The 14594-nt window shown below is 39.2% G+C and overlaps 1 protein-coding gene across 1 annotated transcript in view; it reads right to left on the bottom strand.

The window, feature by feature from the left end:
- Nucleotides 1-13303, bottom strand: part of gng12a (guanine nucleotide binding protein (G protein), gamma 12a) — a 28812-nt gene extending 15509 nt beyond the window's left edge. The window contains exon 1 of the mRNA XM_044368833.1: nucleotides 12870-13303. The gene's annotated coding sequence lies outside the window, so the exon portion shown is untranslated. The remainder of the gene's footprint in view (nucleotides 1-12869) is intronic.
- Between the last annotated feature and the right edge of the window lie 1291 nt (nucleotides 13304-14594).

Genomic DNA, 14594 nt, shown 5'->3' with positions numbered 1-14594 from the left:
TGTCTCTCTCGGGGTGAAATTTATTTGTCTACAAACTGCTGACCTTTGTTCTCGCAGGTCAGAGTTCAACAGGCCGACTGGGACAGTGTGGATATCATTTTCTTTCCTGGGTCTGAGCAGTTTCCTCTGTTTGTTTGTCATCTCTGCACTTTGATAAGTGGAAAGAACAGAGGGCTTGAGATATACAGGGACCACAATACAGAGGATATCAGAGAGCTGAAATCCTAAACACCTTAAATTGGGGGGGCTGGGCCTCATAATAGTTTGAAAGTCATAAAGTACCCATAAGCATTGGTCTATTTTAAACAACAGGGAACAGTCCAAGACACTGTAACTGGTAGCACTGCACAGCCTTTCAAATGTGAGGCTTTGTTGCTTTTCTCATGAAGAAGCACAACTACAAAACACTCAGTGGGATAACTTTAAGAGTGATGAACGATGAAACATGTTCTCATGGTGTCTTTATCTTTAGCACTGACTGTATGCAGTTCAGGACCCAATGATCCACGTTATCTGCAAGTGAGGAGGGACATTTCTGAACAAACAAGGACAGGAATGACAGACATGTGGGTAGCAGACAGATTACTACATGTGACCACTCAAGACAAGTTACATGAGAAGAAGGAACCCATGCACCCCCACACACACACAAACAGGAAGAAGTTAGTGGAAAGTGTTTGTGGGATCAAGTGGGTAGCGCTGATGTCTAATCTCACGAGTTACAGTTGGACAAATGCAACAGTCACTCTGACAAATGACATTATTGGAGTATTGACACGGCTGCAAACAGGAAAGCACTGTAAGTGTTAATATCTGAGAGATATGAACACTTGATTGACTGCCAATTCCAAACTGATTAGTACTATCAGCAGTGTTTCCTCTAAGTGTACAGGCCTGGCAGGTTGCCAGGCCAACAAGAATTCCCTCAAGGCCAAAACAATGTTTTTAATGCCAAAAATAACGCCAAATATCCATTCATTTGGAAATCAATAACACTTGGGAGCCTCTGTGCAGTGCTGTTCCGAAATGTGTGTCAACCTCTGTGTGGTTGCGTGACAAACTCTTGGTAGCGTAGCTCCTTTTAAGGAATAGGGCAATGCCCTGTGTGTGCATAGGGAGTGTGTGATTGAGCAAGCAGCAGAAAAGTAACGGTGAATAATAGTTGAGCAGAGGAAAATGTTAGCAGTAAGTTGTCAATCTGGCAGTACATGTACAGTACAGACTACAGTGTGTCAGTTAATAAACTCTGCAGCTCCTCAACACAAAGAAAAGTCATGTCTGTTGTTTCTCCAACTGCTGGAAAAGTGAAGAGAGTTAGCTCCAAAGTTAGCACCACCACCACCACCCCACAGCAATCACCCTCAGAGAAACACTGCTATCAGACTACATTCCTACAAAAACTCTGTAAGCATCTACTGTTTCAAAGGCCAGGTAACTGATTTTATGATCACTTTATGGCAGAGTTGAAGGTCTCAGTCGACGCTGCAGGGGCCACAAGGCCAAGGCCAGAAAGAACAAGACATCAGAGTAGAAATGAAAGTAAAGTTGTGTCACACGGTTTACAGGAAAAAGTGATTAAAAATAAAAAAAAAATCTCAAGAGTTTATTTTAGTTTGCTTGAAGAAATGGGTGTAAAGATTATACACAACTATAACAAGAAGGCAAGTGAGTGTAGCTGTATAGATTGGAAGACAATGGATTTATACTATAGGTACTATTATTCATTCATTCTTTTATATTTATATTATATGTACTTTTCCTGATAAGATTCCATCAGGATTCAGACAATCTGCAGTGTGACAAGTCTAAGGCTACAACTAATGATTATTTTTATTAACCAATGATCAGCAGATTATTTTCTTGATTTATCAATCATTGTTTGATTTATAAAATCTCAGAAAATGATGATAAATGCCTATCACAATATCCTAAACCCCAAGGTCCCATTCAGTAAAAATCAGTCAAATTAATCCATTATCAAGGTCGTTGCTGATTCATTTTCTGCCCATTAACTAACATGTATCTGGTTTAGACAAATGCGAGAAGGAATTTCATGACGACTTAAAATTAGAGCAAAGTCACCCAAAATAAGGTAAAACAGTCCTGATGTCACTCATGATGTTGCACACGGGACATCCAGGGTGTCTGCAGGTCACAGCAATCAAAGTCATGCACTGAAAGTCAAAAGTACTTTTGGTTTTGTTTTACAAACATTTTCAAAGTTACATACAGAGGAAGAGTGCAAAAAGGGAAAGTGGGGAATGAACTGAATTCCCCCATTGCATCATTTAAAACTTTCTAGTCTGCTGATGTATTTCTAAGAGCAAAAACCAAAACTGATTAAATGAAAGCAAATGAGAAATGACGGGACTGGATATGGTTACAAGACATTTAAGAATGCAAGACATGAGAGTTAAAAAAAAAAAATACATCAAGAGTAGGGTCAGACACACTTTGAGACACAGCCAGATTGACTTACAAACCCCCCCCCACACACACACACACACACATACATACACATACACACACACAAAGGAGATGCTATTAATCAGGAGCCACATGAATGGCTGCACCTCCCTCCAACCACTGCGACTCTGTTCATCTCACAGTTTCAAAGACATGTCGGGTGGAGGAAGAGGCTCACACTGTGGGTCACACTGAGGCCACTTCCTCTGCAGCCCACCCTGAACCCCTTCAAAAATGATCCTCATCCTCCCTCCGTCTCCCTTTACTTCCTTTCTCTTCATGCTCGATGCATTCTGAGCAAAAGAAGGTCAACTATAGGTCCACCTGTCTCATTCATGTAAGTAGTTTCGTTTTTCTCAGAAGGGACCGCGCACACTTCCATCTGCAGTGGAGAATTACGTTTATTATCCATAGTCACGTCTGTGTCAATGCAGCAGTTAAGAAAGTTCAGGGAATGGCTACACCAGCAAATGAACAACAATAAAAGGGCAATTTATGATGAGGAGTAATTGATTTAAAAACATTAAAGCTGCACACAGAAAGCAGCTTGGCCAATATATGTGTCTTTTTAAACTCTCACAAGGTCACATCTCAAGGTAGAAAGTAGAAAATCTGAGACAGAAGTAAGAAGTCTTCAACATAGACAGGACTGTGTGAACACAGAGGTGTACTCACTTTGTCCAAATACAGCCAGTATGAAATGTCTGCAATGCAGATGACGACGCTGATTGCTCCCGGCGAGAGAAAAAAAATTGTTGCACACAATCAGATAACTGTCTAGTTTTCAAATAAGACGCCCGTGGAGAGAGAACATTGCCTATTTGTCTCAGTTCAGGTTCAGGAGGTAATTGCACAAGGAGCCACTGTACAAAAATAATTTCTGGACAAAATGTGAGGTCTTGTTCCACCGCGCACCACACCAGAGTAAAATGACTATAAATCATAGCCAGGCAAAGCCTTGGAGCTCTTTAAACGTGGATGAATTTGACAAGAGTGTGAATGAGGCACCTGATTTCCGACACCGAGGAGACTGTGAACAAGGAGACAGGCTGTGACTGTGCATCTCTCTGACACCTGTTTCTGCTTGTTCTAAACACAAAAACATAGTGTGGCACCAGACAAAAACTTTGGGGCCCAAGGACTTTAAGGCAACAAAAAGGGGTGCAATTTCTTCTCTCAACCAGCAACACGTGTGACACACACACTTGTGGATGCGTCCCCCTCTCCTACAGGTGTCAAGCTCTTTTCCAGGGTCCCGACTACAAGCACACACACTGGCCTTTGTTTGAGCTGCCAGCTAATTTCCCCATAGACTCATAAAGGCCTCTAAAGAAATGAAAGAATCCATCAAAGTGACACTGTTTCTTCTACCCGCTCACACTCTCTCTCTCACACACACACACACACACACAGCTGAATTTGCACTGATTCCACTATTATGAATGCTTCATTTGTGATTGGAGCCTCTTTTAAGCTGGACTACATGCTTCTGTTGCATCTTAAACTTTCCTCCAGTTAGTTTCAGAGGACATGCTGCTGCCACAGCACCACACAGGAAGTCATATCCTAGTCAATCTTACCTGTCTGACAGGAAGCCGCTTTACGGCGGCTGGACTCTCTCCCTATCTAACAGGATGTGCCCATATTAGGGCTACAGTCTTATGAAATACTGTGTATGTCAGAGGAAATAACATTAGTGAGGTGAGTTGTGTCCTTACAAAAAGGTGTGCCTTCCTGTGAGTGGGAGTACTTGAAAGCACTTTGACCAGTCCAACCAGACAGAAAGATGGTTTCACGTAACATTCCTGCAACCTCAACTTTACTGGAAAGTGTTATAAACCCTGAAATAATCACCTTTTCTAGAGGGTAAAGAATGTCATGGCAATAAGGTGTCAATTATTCTGAAATGCATCCATGAAGTAAATGTATGTATGTATATGTATAAGGTATACATGATATCGCAAAATTAAGATCATTTGGGGGGAAATTATACTATTTTGAGAAAATTATTCATTTTTAAGATCTAAAATATAGAAGATTCAGTCTGTAAGTGTTAATATTGTTTCAATGATGTCATCTGCTATTCTGTTTAATAATAATTAATCTAATTTGATTGAATTTTTTCTTTACATGACTTTACTTTGATCATTACCTTCATTTTTTTCCTTCTCATCTTTGCTCATACTCTGAGATGTTGTAATTGTTTTTGCCTTATTTGTGTACTGGAGTCTTAAATATACATTAAGTTTAAATAAGCATGTTATCATTATTATTATTATTATCAGCGTCACTATGATACTGTAACCATGTCAGGAAACCCTCTGAGGTAGGTCACCAATAAACAGCAGATGATCTAGACAATTACCTCACCTGTCGGCCCTATGTGTCAGTGTTAACGACACTCTGCTTGTGTTGGTTACTATATAGTCCTTCCAGTAAATAATCCAGATGGCAAAATGATCTACAGAGGTTTACATACACTATCTGAGCTGTCCTGCAGGACAGATCACTGAAAACTGACTCACGTCACAGGTGCGACATACACACAAACACTCACACATCACACATATCTGTCATTCTCGTGAGAACAGACAGAAAGTATAATGGGCAATTTTAATAGAAGCGACAGTATGTTGGAACCACCTGTCCATACCAGAGTGACAGATGGTATGTGTGTGTGTGTGTGAGAGAGAGAGAGAGAGAGAGAGAGAGAGAGAGACACAGAGAGAGAGAGATAATTGGTTTAATTGTCATGGGGAGGGGGGGGGGGGGCATACAGAAAAGTTGGCTTTCAACTTAACACTTGAATTTAAAACTGTTAGTGATGTTAAAGAGCAACCTCAAAGTACACAGACAACTCGTCACATTTACACTTTTAAGCTGCATCACTGAACATCTTCTAAGCAGCCAGCAGCTAGAGGGAGGAACATCAGAGAGCAGCCAGAGAGCACCACCATGTGACAGAGAGAAGGAACTGTAGGTCTGTGGAGGATAATTTGTTGATACACAAACACTTTGTTTTCAACGTTACATTTCACGACTGTTTAGTCCTCCGAGTCCCAAGTCATTATCAGTATTCAATAAGGTGCTTCTGTCTACTCAAACCCATCCACTGTCCTTTCCAGCTAACTTTATAATTGACAAAACATTTCTCACTACACTGAAAACGTATCACAGTCCTTCCTTTCGCTTACCACCACTCAAGGGGCTGACTTCAAATTATGCAAAGTATTTAAAAAACACACACATGGTTCTCAAAGAAAATCCCACAAAATGTGCTTTAAGGCTTAATATTCTGTGGGAGACACACTATTCATTTGTTCCTACAGATGGCTGCCGGGTGTTAAGACACTGCCAAACATCATCCACTCCTGTCACATCACCACTGAGAAGGAAGCAGAGCATCAGACCACAAAGCAAGAGATGTATCCTCCTGCTGATCACTCTTGGGACTTTCAAACTTTTTCATACTGGTGTTTTTGTTCTTGAGAAGTTGGCACCGACACGTTGTTTTGATTTGATAGCAATACAAGTTACTCAGAGGAGAAAAACATCTATTTCCTTTCCATAATCCGTCTGAAATCAGAGAAAGTTGTACCAACACTCCTTTGGACGAACCTAATAATACCCCAAGTATCAGCAGTTTGCTCCCTCCCATCTCTCCAGTAAAACAGTCAAGTTGAACAGCTGGTGGACAACAGAGATACGTACCTGCATGTGGCAGTTTGAAGATGACACTGAGCCTAAAAATAGAGATTCTGTTGTCACTGCTGACCTACTATATAAATAACCTTCACTCCACACTTCTTCTCATCATTTACATATTATTCTCCTGTTTGTTCACTGCCCTTATGACCATAAACACACACACACACACACACACACACACACACACACACACACACACACACACAGAGCCCTGTTAAGCTGGACTACACCATGTTTCGACCTTCAAATTCTAAATAAGACATCTGATGTCCAGGTAAAGGCTCAAACTGTCTTTTTTTTTTTTTTGCAATATAAATTTAAAGTGTATTCATATACATATATGAAAAGTTGGAGGTGAAGTTAGAAATCGGGTTGAAACGATTATTTTTATTATCAATTAATGTGTCAATTATTTTTGATTTATAAAGAAATAATAGAATCTAAAAAGAAAGGCAGATAATGGTGAAAAATGCCCATTAAAATCTACGGGAGGTTCAAGGTGATGTATTCAAATAGATTGTTTTGTCTGACCAGCAGTCCAAAATCAAACATTCGATTTACAATGATTAAAAAAATGGAATGCAAATTTTAGCATTTTTGCCTCATAAATGACTTAAATCTGATCATCAAAATTGTAGCGTTCCAGCACTACTAGGAAATATGTCTTAACTGATATAATGTTGACAAAACACTCAATTCAATCTTGTGTTGAGAAAACGTGAATAAAATACACTTAAACTTTATCAACAGTGGCAAAGCAAAAAATAACAATTTCTCCATTTTTAACAACTGATTGCAGGTTAAATGAAACATAAAAAGCTTTATACTTCTTTTCTTTTCTCATTCTTCCACATTCTAATTATTTGACTAACAGTTTTATTAATTGATGTATTTTTCACTTATTTGATAGCTTGTGCCTTTTGTCAGTGTCGGAGTGGTTTTCAAGTTAATGTTAAAAACGGTGGCTTCTTGTTGTATAAAAGTTGTTTATAACAGTCACACACCTGTAAACATTTTGACACATAAACATTATATGTACACATTTGACATTTCAGTTTGGGTCATATATATTTGCAACTATCTCATTTTAATTTGATATTTGTAAATTCTCATCATTCACATGTTGTAAAAAGGAATTAAATAAGCACAGGTGTTGTTATTAAGAACCATGATCATTCACAGTCACAAGCCTGCAATATAACAACTTTATTAATTAATCATTCATTTCTAAATTTTCCCTCATCTCTGCTTAGTTTCACTCTTTAACTTACTGGTAGCATGATCTTGACTACTGACGAGCAATCAACTTTGCAGCTAATTTACTAACCTTGACAGTTTGAGGGACAGTCACTAATCTAACCTCAGATCAGTGTCTGCGAGGAGCTTCAACCTAGTTTACACTCTAAACACACCTATCTTATCTGCTTCCTTCTGCCTGTCCAATCAGAGCAGAGCAAACAGCAATGTACTGACAACCATCTGAGGCCCACTGAACAACCTGAGCAAAAACACTTGTCTTACGACTGAAATGTCGCTGTCTGTTTCCCCGAAGGGTTTGTAATGAGGTTTGGTTAAAAGTATAATTCTTTCACTGCTAAAATGTTTTGCAAAGTCAGTGCTAAAATGCAATATAAGTGGTTAAATGTAGTTATTTGACATTACAGTAGTTCAAGCCTTGCAAACTGGCTGGTTGATGGCAGCGATATAATAAGCTTTTACAGCACGGAAAAAAAAAACTACCATCAATCTAGCACAAAATAAAAAGACCTAACAGTAACTTTGACCTCTGACTAAGCAATACTAGTCAAAAAACCAATTCACCTGCTGAAAGTACAAAAAGAAAGACTGACTCAAGATGGCACTGTTGAGTTGACTTGTTGACTCTAAATCCCTCATAGTTTTTTGCACATTTTAAGATGCATACAGCAAAAAGCATCATGCAAAGACAGCACACTGGCTTTACTCTACAGACAACACTGTTGCATCCATAAAAATATTCCTATAAAAACCCGTTTTCATTCAGATTCTCTCTTAGCTCATAACATGCCGTCACAGGCCCCCAGCACTTGTTAAGCACTGGCAGGTCACAACATACCAAACAGCTGTTAGGTGTTATTGCTTAAATATAATTTTCCATCAAGACTGAACATGGACTTTATTGTTTTACCTCACTATTAAAAGATACTAAATCTTTATAATCAGGCAACTATGCAGCATTTGGGCTGCAGAGCCTCCACTCAGCATGTCAATGATTAAAAAGCAGCTGGTGTCAGTCAATTAGAGTCGATGATTGTGGCTGTTTGTAGGGTCAAAAAGAAAAAAAAAGTGTTGATTTACTGAGAAGTTGATCAACTGAAAACTAATCAACAATGCAAAACATTCACTGGTTCCAGCTTTTAAAAGATTTGCTACATTTTTCCTTATATACATACATACACAGTAAGTCCTCCATATTATTGTAAATAATATGATATTTAGGAGTTTGCAGCTGCTAGTCAGACAAAACAAAAAAGTAAAGATGTCAATGTGAGCAAATGAAAAGAAATTGACAGTTTAATGATAAAAAGAATTGTTAGTTGCAGCAGCCCTCGTTGATTTGGCTTCAACTTTTTACCACACTGCATCTATTTGCAGAAGATGATGCATAGTAGATTGATTTAAGAATGACACAGGGCCTTTAAGATGAGTTTTGTAGCTGTGAGGAGGAAGTTGTGGTAACAAAGCATTCCTTGGTTTCTCCTCCCACATGGATTTTAGGTGCTCCTTGTTTGGGTGGAGACGCCAGTTCTACCTCTCTGTGTGTCACCCGTCTCCTCCTCTCAGACTGACAAACATGGCTATAGAAGCTCTGCACTGTAAAAACAGTTTTTTTGCCATTGTTAGCTTGCCTGTGACTAGTCTCTTGTAGGAATTAGAGGTAGACGATGAAGAAGGTGGAGGAGGAGGAGCAGAAAGAAACAAATCGTGACAAATCTGTGACAACAAATCAGAATCAAAAAAACTTGACACATTTACGGTAATGAGGAGAAATTAGGTCTTTCTTAACTTACCTTTCTTACCTTATCTGACATGGTTGCTATGACAACATTTCCTGCTCGGCGCGGCAAATGTATAGGCTACATCTGAGGTTGATGTCAATCTGATTAGTTGGCAAGCTCTAACAGCGCCTTACTTCCTGAAGCAAGCAGTGAAAAGACTTTCATCTATCATCCATCCTTACTGTTCATTCACTTTAGTTTCTAATTAATACTCAGAAGAGAAAAGATAGAAAATAAACAATATCTTGGAAAATGTCTCTGCTTTAGAGCAGATATTTCACTGAGTTGGTCTCTTCTGAGCCAATAAAAAGATCCAGTAATGCCTGGTATTTCATGAAGGCTAGTAATTCTGCTGCCAAACCAACAGATGGGTGTGACTGTATATCCGCAATGTCACCACCACTCCTCTCAGTACATCTGCTCCTGGGTAGGGTGGAATTCAAGCAAACCAGCCACTGTAGGCTAGGCCTTGTGACTACCAACACACACAATGCAGAGCATACACACACACACACCACAAACACCAACTTGGGAAAGCATTTAAGGGCTACAGTACATCTTTACATACCTCCAAAAAATCATGGGTAGCTTGTGATGAGACAGGCAGAACGGAAGTTGAGGAGTTCTTGTTAGTGTGCCAGTGTAGTTATATTACATTTATTATAGAGGATAAGAGAGAAAAAGTTTAAAAACACATTTTTTTCATGTTGTGGAGACGTACAGTGGGACTGAACCTAAGTCCTTTTTTTGTACCCACTAAAATGTGTTGAAAACACACAACTGACAACTGTAGGATTGGGCAATATGAATTAAACTATATTTCAGTATGTGTAGTTTTATATCACAATATTAATATACTGTATATTGTGATACAGTAAAATTTCTTGAGAATTAATTGTCTCAGCATATTATATACCTGAGAAATTAAGTTACTTAATTATGTTGAGGCAAAAATCAAACAAAAATCCAATATTTCTATGAAGCAGTCTTGATCATTGACTGATTGTCTTCAATGGTCAAATACACAGAGATATTAAAGGGATAGTTGTCACTGTATAAACAACAAAATCTCATTTGACAGTTGATAAAGTCATATCATCCCAGGGTATTTTCATATTCCTGAACAAAACTGTCTACTACCAAAAGCTGCCGTTGAACATCTGGTTTATTTTGTGATCTTGTTTACTTATTCTTTGATCAGATTGTGGCTGATATGAATAAAAATGTTGCCGGTTTTATACTGTTTTCATTAGCAGCTAAAAAAGTGACTACCGTAAATAGCTGCTTGTGTTTTGACAACATTTAACATTTGAAACGTTTGGCTTCTTTTGTTAAATGAAAAAGTGATTTCTACAAAAGCATGTTTGAATTTCTTAAAGTAACAAAGTATAATTGTTGCACTGAAACTCAGATATTGTATCAGCACTAGAATCAAAAACTTAAAAATTATTTTCATTATGGATTAATTAAACATTATGATTCTCATCATTTCCCAAAGCACAAGGTGACATGTTTGAATTGTTTACGTTTTTGAGAAGCTGAAAACAGCTAATGTTTGACATTTTCGCATGAAAAATGACAATTAATCAATGACCAAAGCAGTTGTCAATTAATCAACTAATTGTTTCTACTCCAAAAAAAATTCAAATCATACCCAGCCCTATACATGACAGAAATAACTGTTTCACTGAGCATGTAGTTACATTATCATGAGAGTCAGAAACAGAGAGAGACATTTGTGTGTGTATGTGTGTGTGTTAAGTGTGTGTGTTCACATGTTGAGAAAATATGTGAATCACTCAGCCCAGTAAGGAAGTAGTACGATCACTTTAGGGACACTGATGCAAGCACGCACAGGCATGAACACACACCGACTCATACTTCAACAAACATTCTACAATGAAAGACCTGCGGGGGGGGGGGGGGTCCCACAGCACTATGAGGAAACAGATCCTGGCAGATGAGAAGCTCAGGCGGCGGCCAGCGCTGCATCTTCCTCCTGCACCAAAACCTGCTGTTTGTCAAAAACTCACCGACGGAGCTGCCAATCGAGTCGGGCAGCATTCTGTGTCAAAGGAGATGCACACTGCTGCTGCTGCTGCTTCCAGAACAGCCTTTTAGCCGATAAGGTATTAAAGCATTGGGTACAGCTGCGTGTGCCACTTCCCACATGATACAAACAGTTCATCCATTGTTCCACAAGTTAAACTCATATGGAGACAGAGGAAGGAGATTAACATCGATCCTCCCCTCAATCACAAGCTGCACAGGGAGTTCCCTACCCTATCCTTTTTTATCTAATCCTTGCATTAAGCGAGTCATTGTTCCTCATCTCGACCACCTAGTCCCCTCTTCCTGTTACTAATCAATTTACATGCATCACACGTCATAGTAAATCCTGCCAGCAATCCGGACTAACCTACTCACAACTCCAAATGCAGCCCACGCCACCGAAGCTGGTAGAGTCAAGAGAGGTAATGAGTTTAAAAACTTTCATGTCAAAGGTCAGGGTTTTTTTTTTTACCTCTACATTAAACACACATCTCAGTAAGTATTGTACAGTCAAAAGGAAAGGAAATTAAAAAAAAAAAATAGTGAATGTACACATTTTGCTAATACAGGGGGTGAGAGTTTGTTCAGAGAAATTGCACCAAACAGCCTTATGATCAGACCTGACAGCATCAGACAAGGCAACTGTTCACGGTGGACATCATCTCCGTTTCTAATAAAACAACATCTTCCTGCTATTGCCAGTGAAACTGACATACGTAGGTCATGAGTGTACACAAGAGAGACACAAGTGTTTCACATATTCTGCATGTTGCTGCCCCTTCACCTCTTTCTACGACACTTCCTTTTGGCTGGTGTCTGTCATGAAGCCATTCACTCCTTCATGATAAAACTTAGTTACACCGAACCCAAAGCCCTGTCAGCATGAAGGGAGGAAGTGTGTGGTCCTCAGCGTCCAGTGTGTGCAGTGCGGCCCACTCATGTTGATGGGCGTTGAGAGGAGGCCTTGATGGTGGTGAATGGGGTACTAATGAGTTGGCCTTATCAATGGCTGGTCTGTATTCTGTCCTCCTAATGGCCAGGGGACATCGACAGAGCTGTTGATGCTCCATGTAAACATCTCAGCCTCTTCCCTGTGTGGGGCCTCCACTTCAACCATCACACCGGCTTCATAATCCAATTGCTTCATGTTGGACCACACTGGCAATGTTGCAAGCGATTACCATTGCATAATCGACTAATGTGAAGGAAGTGGCTGGTTTACATATGAGTTAAAGTGTTATAATGCTCTGGAAAATAATCTATTTGTTTTACAAAATCATTCATTATGTGGCAAACACAGTAGGTGGGGCCTGTGGGGAATAATCAGGACACCAGGCCCCAGACAGCCCTGTGCTGAATAAACCTTCAGTTCCAGCTATCACCTGTTGAACACCAAATCTCATATTTATGTGTTGCTCACACAGATATGAGCAATGAAACATGGGTGGACCTTGAATTAGCTGTGGTGCCTCATTAAGTTGTATAAACGGATGAAAACTGTGAGAGCTGGCAGCAATGACAGTAAATATGTCTCATATACAAGAGCAGATTGGGAGCAACAGTTGTTGTTAATGAGGCAAGTGTATAGACACATGGCAGTCTTACCTGGCCGGGGTAATGTACAGTCAGGTCTGAGCCGTGTCTCCTTTCACTGGAGCCAAACTGTATCCGTCAACAGACTGGGAGGAGACCTTTTCCCTCTGCTCTGTCGCTCACGGCGCAATGTCACAACTACACTAATGTGTTTACACCACAGACTGTGGAAAACCAGCTCTCCATGTACCACAGTGTCGACTTCAAAGCTGCCGAGTCGCGCCGCTTTCACTTTCCGCTGACGGGTGGTGTTAATATTTAATTGTCGTTTACTTTTTTTTTTTTGCTTCCTAGTACGACCAGTCTCCCCCCTCTCCTTTTCTTTTCCTCCTCCACTTGGACGCTTCGCGACGACAACAGCCGAATTTTGACGGGAGGGAGAGGCGGACCAACCGAACACGAGCGGATATTCGCCAACGTCAACTAGCGTTATTTTTTTCCCACCCGCATTCTGAGAAGACCCGCCCTCCTCTGCCTCTGATTGGCTGTGACCCTGACACTCTTACCCTGATCCAATCACCTCTCTCGTCGTGCCTAAACTGAACCAATCTAGCCAACGAAGGTAACGTATACTAGCCAATTAGAGGCAGAGTAGGACGGAACTTTCGCGGAATGCGGGAAGGCATCAAGCTTGCTACTGTTGAAATACCAATTCCGGAGAAGCTTTTCACAATAAAACTCACGATTGAGTCAAAATTAAATGTTGAATTTTGAGTCTTTGAAAGTAAGTAGAAGTGGTTATAACTGAAAATGTACCCTGCCAGTGTTACGAATTTGCATGTTACTGCATAAAATCTAAAATCAAAATAATAGCTGAACTGTTACACTTTACATCTCACAACCCTTGTTTAATCCCTGCATTGCTCATTTTCATATATTATATCAAACTGGACTTAACATTGTACATTGCATTCACCTTCCACTGTTACATCATTTAATTATTGCACGTCACATTGAATTTCTTGCACTTGACACCATTTCTTGGTCTGTAGCACAGTCCATATTTCCTCTGTACAGTCAATGTTTCATTTAAAGTTTTATATCCCATTTTAAAAGTATTATTCCATTCTGTAAATAGATTTAAAATTTTTCATTTAATTTTAGTACTACTATGTTTATTTCATTATTTCATCCTTATTATTACCTTACTCTCATTATATTTTATGTTCTGTGTTGCATTTGTGGGTGCACACACCAAGACAAATTCTTTGTATGCAGCATATTTGGCTAATAAACTGATTCTGAAAAGATAAATTACAGGATTATGTGCTCTCACACAGGTTGAGAAAATTATGTAAAAGTCTTTAGGATAATTGTTAAAGAGGATTGTGTTATCAAGCTGAAACAAAGCTGAAGTTCCTGATAAGTTTTTCAAATGTAATTTTTTAACTGAAGTATATTTTATCTCTGTATATCTTTTTTGTAATTTTTAGTTTTAGTCATGTTTTCTTATTCTTTTGATTCTGTAAAGCATTCCGTTGACTCTGTTTTAAAAAGTGATATACAAATAAAGCTTACATTATTATTTTAATTATCCCAAACAAAAATACTTAAAATTTTACACCAAAAATCGTAATCTATAGATGAACAGGGATCAGTCACATGTTGCAGTCTCCCGAAGTGTATATGTTTGAATGAAAACTGTATTTGTATATTACTGATGAAGCACAATAAATGCAAAAGCAAGTGAAATTTATTCCCAGGATATTCATCTCCGCATATACTTAAAAATCTATA

This window comes from Thunnus albacares, chromosome 12 (assembly GCF_914725855.1).
Source record: "Thunnus albacares chromosome 12, fThuAlb1.1, whole genome shotgun sequence".
In the NCBI taxonomy this organism is placed as follows: Eukaryota; Metazoa; Chordata; class Actinopteri; order Scombriformes; family Scombridae; genus Thunnus; species Thunnus albacares.
Note: the sequence above shows the minus strand (reverse complement) of the source record. Positions and strands in the feature narration are given on the sequence as shown.